Source organism: Lathyrus oleraceus, chromosome 1 (assembly GCF_024323335.1).
Source record: "Lathyrus oleraceus cultivar Zhongwan6 chromosome 1, CAAS_Psat_ZW6_1.0, whole genome shotgun sequence".
Taxonomy (NCBI): Eukaryota; Viridiplantae; Streptophyta; class Magnoliopsida; order Fabales; family Fabaceae; genus Lathyrus; species Lathyrus oleraceus.
In genome coordinates, this window is record NC_066579.1 from 28,657,434 (window position 1) to 28,667,444 (window position 10,011).

The 10,011-nt window shown below is 39.7% G+C and overlaps 1 non-coding gene across 1 annotated transcript; it reads left to right on the forward strand.

Annotated features, from left to right (window-relative positions):
• The first annotated feature begins 1,751 nt into the window (after positions 1–1,751).
• LOC127116997 (small nucleolar RNA R71) lies at positions 1,752–1,858 on the forward strand. The gene has a single exon (XR_007801762.1). It is a non-coding gene; the product is annotated as a small nucleolar RNA R71 (small nucleolar RNA).
• Positions 1,859–10,011: the final 8,153 nt, after the last annotated feature.

Here is a 10,011-nt window from a genome sequence, read left to right on the forward strand (position 1 = left end):
TTGGAGGGATTTGGATTTTCATTATTTCAGAGTATGTGGTTTCTTCCATCTCCATCTCTCTCACGCACTCGTCTATGACATCAAGCAGATAGCAGGTGTCGTCTATAGCTGGCGCTTGTAAGAATTGGGTCAGGATGAATTCAACCTTTTCCTCTCCAACTTCGAATGTCAGCTTACCTCTCTTTACGTCTATTATGGCTCCGGCGGTAGCCAAGAATGGCCTTCCTAGTATGATAAGTGTATTGGCATCTTCTTTGATGTCCATGATTATAAAGTCTGTAGGAATGTAAAATTGTCCTACACGTACTGGGACATTCTCTAGTATACCGACAGGATATTTGATCGAGCGGTCAGCTAATTGAACAGACATCTTGGTTGGTCTTAATTCTCCCATACTGAGCCTTCTACAAATGGTTAAGGGCATTACACTAATGTTGGCTCCTAGATCGCATAGAGATTTGTCTATAACGAATTTTCCAATGACACAGGGTATGGAGAAACTACTTGGGTCCTTTAGTTTGGGAGGCATGTTATTCTGGATTATGGCGCTACACTCGGCAGTAAGTGTAACTGTTTCGTCATCCTCAATCTTTTTCTTATTGGATAGGATTTCCTTAAGAAATTTGGCATAGGAGGGCATTTGTGTGATGGCTTCTGTAAAGGGTATCGTAATGTTTAATTTCTTCAGAAGTTCAACAAATTTCCTAAATTGATTCGTAGTTTTAAAACTTTTGAGTCTTTGAGGATACGTAATGGGTGGTTTATAAGGAGGTGGAGGCACATAAGGTTTCTCTTTCTCTTCGACCTCTTGGGTATTATCTTTAGTTTCCTTTGGTTCAGTCACCTGCTCAATTGAGGTTTTATCTGGTTTTTGGTACATGGCAGGGTTTTGGAGTCTTGGATCTACGGGTCCGTCAACTTCTTTTCCACTCCTCAGTATAACGACATTTGCATGTCCCTTTGGATTAGGTTGTGGCTGTCCAGGAAATGTTCCAGCTGGAGCGGCTGTAGATGCTTGATGTTGAGCCACTTGTGAAATCTGTGTTTCAAGCATTTTATTATGGGTGGCTAAGGTGTCTACTTAGTTCGCTAGTTGTTTAAGTTGCTCGCTAGTATGTATGTTTTGGTTTAAGAAGTATTTATTTTTTTGAGCTTGGGTAGCTATGAAGCTTTCCATCATTAACTCGAGATTTGACTTCCTAGGCATGTTAGGAGCATTATTAGATGGCTTTTGATATCCAGGCGGAACAGCTGGTGCTTGGCCAGGTGCATACAGGGCATTGTTATTCTTATACGAGAAATTAGGATGGTTTTTCCACCCTGGGTTGTAGGTATTTGAATAGGGATTTCCTTGTGTGTATTTAACTTGATCGGTTGGGACTCCTGCTAATATTTGACATTCTTGTGGAGTGTGTCTAGGGTTTCCACATAACTCACAGTTTTGAGTTACAGCAGCCACGGTGCCTGCGGGTGGTATGGTCAAGTTATCTAATTTTTGAACAAGGGCATCTACCTTTGCATGAACATGGTCAAGGCTACTGATTTCGTACATTCCACCCTTCGTCTGGGACTTTTCCACTTGAGTTCTTTCACCTCCCCATTGGCAATGGTTTTGGGCCATGTTTTTAATGAGTTGATAGGCTTCAGTGTATGGCTTATCCATAAGTGCATCGCCTGCGGCAGCGTCTATTGTAAGTCTTGTGTTATACATAAGCCCATTGTAAAATGTGTGAATGATCACCCAGTCTTTGAGACCGTGATGTGGACATATCCTCATCATGTCCTTGTATCTCTCCCACGCTTCGTAGAGAGATTCCACATCTTTTTGTCGAAATCCATTGATTTGAGCTCTCAGCATAGCAGTTTTGCTCGGTGAAAAGTATCGGGATAAGAAAACGTTCCTCAGTTCTTCCCATGTTGTAACGGAGTTGGATGGCAAGGATTGCAACCAAGCCCAAGCTTTGTCTCTTAGTGAGAAAGGAAAGAGGCGATGTCTTATCGCATCTTGAAATACACCATTCGCTTTTACAGTATCGGCGTACTGCACAAACTTAGTCAGGTGTTCATTAGGATCGTCAGTAGGATTTCCAGCAAGTTGATGTCGTTGGACGGCTGATAATAGTGAGGGTTTCAGCTCGAAATCGTTTCGATTTATAGCGGGGGCAGCAATGTTGTTGTGAGGTTCTTGTTGGGACGGGGTAGCGTAGAATTTAAGAGGACGATTATGTGGTCCTTCTTCAGCCATGTTTGGTTTTTCTTCTGATTTAGGAGGAAAGGAGATATCGGGAATACCATATTTTTGTTGATATTCGTGTATTCGGCGTCTCACGTATAAGAAATGCTCTAATTCAGGGATTGGTGGTGCTAAGTTATCACCTTGTGAGCGAGTACTTGGCAGACAATCGGGGAAAGAAGGGAGAGAAGATTAGTTTTTGTTTTTACCTTAGTCTATACCGTGCAACGAAAGAATCGCACTATTTGACTAAAACAGATCCCCGACAACGGCGCCAAAAACTTGATGCTTGATCTGGCTATATATGAAATATAGTTTGTCGGGTACTTGACTGCAAGTGCACAGTCTAGTCGCTTTAGTTTTAAAAGATATCGATCCCACAGGGACCTATGGTCAAACTAGTGTTACTAACGTCACTATGTTTAGCTAAGGGAATTGATTAGCAGAAGTTCGGGGGAAATATAGTAAATCTAAGGGGAATTTTGGTTTTAAGAAAGAATTAATGGAAGGAATCAGTATGCAACACATTAATCGTCAGGGATTCCATAAGTCACTGGTGAATAGTTTAAATGCCAAATATCTCTCAGTAGAAAATATTTATTTAAAAAGCTTCATCTCACACTCTCGTGATTGTTGACTCGGCCTATAGCTTTAAGTCAGAATGTACGCTCTCGCTGTCCCATTTGAAGTTAAAATTACTTTTTGAAAATAAATAAGTTCTAATTGCTTTTAAAGTGCTCTCGCTGTTTTTAAACTCAATGCTTAATTTTTACTATCCAGCTCGAGCCTCACGCTCTCGCGATTGTTGGTTCTCACCTTAGTTAATTTCCCACTCTCGTGGCAAAACCGTATTAAATAGCTTTTCACGCTTTTGTGATTAAGTTAATTAAATTTAAATTAAAAACTTCAGCCTAAAAGATTGTTTGAGAAAAAGGGTTTTCACCGGTTATTATTAAATCCCATCAAATTAAGTTGCTACATACCAATACCGGTAGTTTAGCCGGACATATTAAATAAGGCAAACACAAGACATAAACAAATCAACAGTGCGGCAAACATAATTATAATAATAAATGGGAAATAACAATAATAATTCAATAAAAACCTGGAGATCGAAGTAACAGAGTATAGCTATTCTTGGAGTACTTGAGCAGTCCTCCACAAGTCGGTAGGCCTTGCTTCTTCAATACAAATTACTTACTCAAATTAAATAAAGTGTAGTAGTTCCCTAGTATAGGAAACTACTACTATGGCTAACTGGAAAACGGAAAGGAAAAGGGAAACTCTAAAAAGAATGGCGAATAAAATAAGGCAACAAAAACAAGGTTGCTGGAAAGAAAATACTAAAAGCTAGAAAGCTGTAAAACTAAATTGCAGAGCGTAAGTGTAAAAGTAGGCGTCCTCAATTTTTCCCATTTTGGTCCTTTATATAGTGCTCCTTTAGGTCTTGGTGGTTGAAATATTAAAGGAATACTTAGTTTTAAATGAGGAATCCGTGGGAATAAGTTTGTTGGAGGAGATTTAGGCATGTTTGTGAAGGAGAATGGCGATCCAAAATGCAGCGGAATTTAAAATTTTCTCCTTTAATGATCCTTACGAATGGGCATGATCAGTGATAGAATCGTTACCTCTTGTGGTGATCACGAACGTTGAACGATGACAACGCCTCTACTCAGTCCACACGAACGGATTCCTTCAATCTCAGTGCTAGCTGTTATAAATGAAGGCTTTGAGTGAGAGGGAGAGAGAGAGAGAGAGAGAGAGAGAGAGAGAGAGAGAGAGAGAGAGAAACGAAATGCAAGAGTGACAATGCTTCTACCCAAGGGTTCTATTTATAGAACCACTTGTGTGGGATTCAAGCTAAAAAGCCCACTTAAGTGTATTTTGGCCCATATCTTATAATATGCCCAAAATCACTTAAGCGTGTGGTACCTTACCATATTCCGTATTCCATTTAAGTGCACCATACCTTATGGTGTTCCTTAGTTACTCTATCTCTCATCAATCCGTCCTTTGTGTGTGACCCTGTAGGTTTTCGCAATGTTGGCAATTATATTAAATCATGCATTTAACATAATAAACAGTGAGCGGTATCTAGCAACACATCATTGCTACCCAAGACACGAAAATGTCATGTGATCTGACAAATCCTTATGTGATAATAATTATGTATATAATTACCCTTTTTCCCTTATGTCTATATTGAACACAAGGCATAAACCGTGTCATCCTTGTCCAGTTCAATATTGGGCCCATAAACATTTATCCTGTTACGCAGGATGGGCAAATTCCATCTAGGTCACTCATGTCCCTTAGCATGCTTTGTGGAGTACCCATCAACTGTCTTTATGGTTATCCAGTTACGGACAATGTTGGATCAGCAATAAAGCACTCGACTCTACATCTAGGGTCCATAGTGGTTTCAGGTCGAAGAGCGGTATACACCATTATCACCATGAGAATAACTTATGACACTTTGCATAACATTCTATATAGTATTCTCATAGCGGGTCAATCCAGTATAAATATTACTCTTAATATTCATACCTATGTTTGAGACTTGATAACTCCTTATCCATGATCCATGAGATGTGATCATCAGTCTATAAACATAATAGTCTCTATGCTTTAATGTTATCCCACTTCACAATAAAGCTCGACTACGGATACTTTAAGAATAGTGTCGTTATGTTTAATGTGATCTCATGATTAAGTCACACTTGATACATTAAACGGACTATCTATTCCAGGGACTTTATTAAACAAACATAATAAAGAAAATGCCTTTTATTATTAATAAATAATTCGATACAAGTACCAAAAGTATTGGCCTCTAGGGTTTACACCAACAATCTCCCACTAGCACTAGAGCCAATCAGGCATACCCCTAATGCCCATAGATCTAGTATGGCCATCATGCTTCTGCTGCGCAAGAGGCTTTGTCAGTGGGTCAGCAATATTTTCAAGTGTAGGTACTCTACATATTTTCACATCTCCTCTATCTATTATCTCTTTAATGAGGTGATAACGCCTAAGTATGTGTTTGGATCGTTGGTGAGATCTAGGCTCCTTAGCTTGTGCGATAGCACCATTGTTATCACAATAGAGACCAATGGGATCCACAATGCTAGGAACTATGTCAAGTTCACTAATGAACTTTTTGATCCAAACAGCTTCCTTTGCTGCACTTGATGCAGCAATATACTCGACCTCGGTTGTAGAATCAGCAACTGTATCTTGCTTTGAACTTTTCCAGCTCACAGCGCCACCGTTTAAGCAAAACACATAACCAGATTGCGATCTAAAGTCATCCTTATCTGTCTGGAAGATGGCATCGGTGTATCCAATTACAGCCAACTCTTCCTGACCTCCATATATCGAGAATGAGTCCTTAGTCCTTCTCAAGTACTTAAGGATATTCTTGACAGCTACCCAATGGGCATCACCAGGATCAGATTGGTACCTACTCGTTGCACTTAAAGCATACGAGACATTTGGTCGAGTACATAACATGGCATACATGATAGATCCTATTGCAGATGCATATGGAATTGTTAGGGACAAATTAGTATTACTTTTTATATCATTTTATTGGTCCCTTTTACCAAGTTTTGATGTAATTACACACTTTTGTTCTCACTATTTTGTATAAATGCAATTAAGCTTAATTTATTTTGCTTTGAATAGTTATTTCACATATTTGTTAGTTTTGTAGAAATTTCGGATAAGAAGGCTTTGGATTTCAACACCACATCTTGGAGGAAGCTTGCCAAATAAGGAAGCTGGAGAAGCAACAGTTCGCGCCGCGAACTACCTTCGCGCCGCGAAGGCTGCGAATCCAGCAAGCTGACTGAGGGTCAAAAGTGCTGTCTTGCATAAATAGTTTATTGCCATTTTGATGTCTGCCTGGGAATTGCTTTCCTGCTTTTGATGATAATGACCAATTAGGGAAATGTCAACCTTTTTTGTTAGAAAAAATACATTATTCTAGGGCATTCAGACATTACACTATTGACATTGATATTGAGAGATTTTTGGAAGGGAGAAAACAGAGTTTTTCTTCTTTAACTTTCTGTTTTGTAACAATGATGATGAGGAGCTAAACTCCCTTTTTGTCAAGATTGGAGGTAGTAGTTATTCTCATATGTTTATGTATTCCATTTGATTTATATATATGATAAATATTGTTGATGTATTGAATACTGTTTTTGCCCTAAGTTGAAAACCAGATTTGAGTAGTTGTCGAGAGAGATTATTCGAGTCTTGACATAAAACAGATTTTCAAGTAGTGAATAAGTTGTAGAGATAGATTTATTCATTGCTCTTCTTTGGTATTAAACATTAAAGATTGCTATATTGATAGTTAGGTGGAGAGATCGTCTAAGGATCAATATAGTGATTATCACAATTTCATTTAGACATAAATGACTTTGAGAGGATACTTGAACATCATCAATAATCTTAAATCTATATAGTTATCATAAGGAAGCATAAACATTTGAAATAGTGAACTCCAATCTTGCCAAGCTTTTATATTAGATTAAAACCATTTTACTGTTTTTAGTGATATTTACTCATAAGAGAACTTTCCAATCAAAACAACCTTGTTACTTTCTAAACTTACAACATTTGGATTATAGAATGGCGGTAATATCAACCAATCTCTGTGGATACGATATAAAATATTTGCCGAAGATATACTTTTCAACAAATTGGCGCCGTTGCCGGGGATTGGTGTCGATATTACAAGCATTGCAATAATTCTCTGTTTTAAGTTGTGTTACATTTATTACTATTCCTCTTTTGTTTCACTTGGTTTGTTAGTTTTGTAGATTCTAGTGCATGCGAGGAAAAGCAACCGAGGAGCAACTTCAATTCGATCCTGAAATTGAAAGAACACTTCGGAAGCTCAATAGCAAAACACGAAGAAGAAGGAAACTAGCCGAAGAGAGGAACCGGAGAGAAGAAGCATCTACTTCCGCACTTGTTCCAATCGAAGAAGTGGTTGTAGAGGCTTGTGAAGGAAACATGGCGGAAGATAATCGTACCGAAATGTCCGCTAATAGTCCAAGAAGAAATGCTCAATTTGCCCGTGGAGGAAGAAATACGGAGATGAAGACCGGAATCCTCCAACTTCTCTATGCAAATCCATTCACCGGAATGGATCATGAAGATCCGTATACCCATCTCATCAAATTTTATGAGATTGCGGGTTCTACGGGAATTGATGAAACGGGTGAAGAGGCACTATTCAAAAGGATGTTCCCACACTCCTTAGTGGGAAAGGCAAAAGAGTGGTACCTTGATCAAGCACCAAGAGTGATGACGGATTGGAATTTACTAGAAGAAAAGTTCTTAGAGAGATACTTCCCTCAATCCCGATTCATGGAAGCCAAAACGGCTATTGCGGTATTCACTCAAGGAGGCAACGAGTTTCTGAATGAAGCTTAGGAAAGATTCAAGTCAATGTTGAGGAAATGCAAGGGACATGGTTTTGATGAGCTCACTCAAATCCATATTTTTCTAAATGGACTCCAATCAACTCACAAGACACTTCTGGACGCCACCGCGGATGGTTCGCTTATGTCAAAAACTACGGAAGAAGCTAAAGTCATTATTGAACGGATGGCACTTAATGATCTCCAAAGTCAACATGATCGTAACCCTTCACAACGCAAGCGGGGAGTTCTTGAGTTAAATACCAATGATGCCATCCTTGCTCAAAACAAGCTACTCTCTTAACAAGTGGAGCTTCTCACTCAACAAATGGCCAAGCTTCCACAGCAAATGAAAGAGATTCAAGGGTCGCAAAGTAGACATCACGTAGCATGTTGTGAATTATGTCAAGGGGATCACCCTACTGGTTTTTGTCCGCCACCCCAAGAAGAAGTGAGTTATGTGAATAATCAAAATCAGGGCTATCGAAGACAACAACCTAACAATCAAGGCTACCAACCAAGAAACAATCAAGGCTATCAACCATCAAGGTTCAACAATCAGAATTTTCAGCAGCAAAGTCCTTACCAACATCCAAATTCTCAAGGACAGCAGTCGCAAGGAGGAAATTCTAAGCTAGAAGACACTCTTCAACAATTCATGCAAGCTTCCATGGCAAATCAGAAGAGTAACGAAGCAGCTATTAAAAACCTGGAAAATCAAGTAGGCCAACTTGCGAAGCAACTGTCGGAACAAAACGCAGGATCTTCCTTTTCTGCTAACACTCAACCGAATCCAAAAGAGCATTGTAAAGCAATTGTCACGAGGAGCGGTAAAGAGTTGGTAAGTTAAAGAGGTGAAGAGATTATAGAAGAGAACAATATGGATGGGATGCTGGAAGAAGAAGACATGGTTGGTGAAAGGGAGAAGGCTGCTGGAAATGCTCAGTTCGCGCCGCGAACCACCTTCGCGCCGCGAAAAGAGCAGGTTTTGCCAAAGGAGCAGCAGATTGATGTGGAGGTGAAAAAGGATGCTGAACCAAGGAAGAAAAAGAAATCAGAGAAAGGTGTGAGCGTCATTCCAACTCAACATCTACCCTATCCATATGCTCCATCAAGGAAGGACAATGCTAGGCACTATGCACGATTCATGGACATCTTCAAGCAACTTCAAATCAACATTCCATTTGCTGATGCATTAGAACAAATGCCACGGTATGCTAAGTTTATGAAGGACATTCTTACAAAGAAAAGGAGACACGTGGAAGATGAAACCATACTGCTTGATGCACGGTGTAGTGCCATCATCCAAAAGACTCTACCAAGGAAGGAGTCTGATCCGGGCCGGGTTGTTCTACCGGTAACCATTGGAAGCACATATGTTGGAAATGGTTTGATTGACTTGGGTTCTAGTATAAATTTAATCCCCCTCTCCATTGTAAAAAGATTGGGGAATGTTGAGATTAAATCGACGAGAATGACTCTACAACTAGCCGACAAGTCTACCACCTCACCATACGGAATCGCTCAAGACATGCTTGTGAAAGTGGACAAATTTTTGTTTCCGGTGGACTTTGTAATAGTAGAGATGGATGAGGACCGTGATGTACCCCTAATTCTTGGAAGACCTTTTATGAAAACAGCTCGGATGATGATCGACATAGATGATGGACTAATGAAGGTGAGAGTGCAAGATGAAGATGTGACTTTTAATCTTTTCGAAGCTATGAAGCATCCAACCGACAAGCATGATTCTTTCCGAATTGATACAATTGAAGAGGAAGTAGTGGAGGTCGCGAACCAAATTCATATCTCTAATCCTCTAGAAAGATCCCTTATCGGAGCATACAACGTGTTAACCGACAATGAGGAACGGGAGATCGAAGCAATGTTGCACGAGCTAGAATCTTGTGGTGAGCTGGCCTATCAAGAAGAATTAACGGAAGACTTAGATGCAAAGAAGAAAACGGAAGAGCAAAAGTTAGAGTTGAAAATGCTTCCGTCACACTTGAAGTATGTGTTTCTGGGAGACGAGTGTACTAAACCAGTGATTATAAGCAACACATTGTCCACACAAGAGGAAGACAAGTTGATTCAAGTATTGAAAAAGAACAAAGATGCAATAGGATGGGTGTTATCCGACTTGAAGGGTATTAGTCCGGCCTATTGCATGCACAAGATCATGATGGAGGAAAATTTCAAACCAGTTGCGCAACCTCAGAGGCGTATGAATCCATCAATGAAAGAGGTGGTCCGGAAAGAAGTTGTTAAACTATTGGAAGCCGGAATGATTTATCCTATATCCGATAGTGCATGGGTGAGTCCGGTACAAGTGGTCCCCAA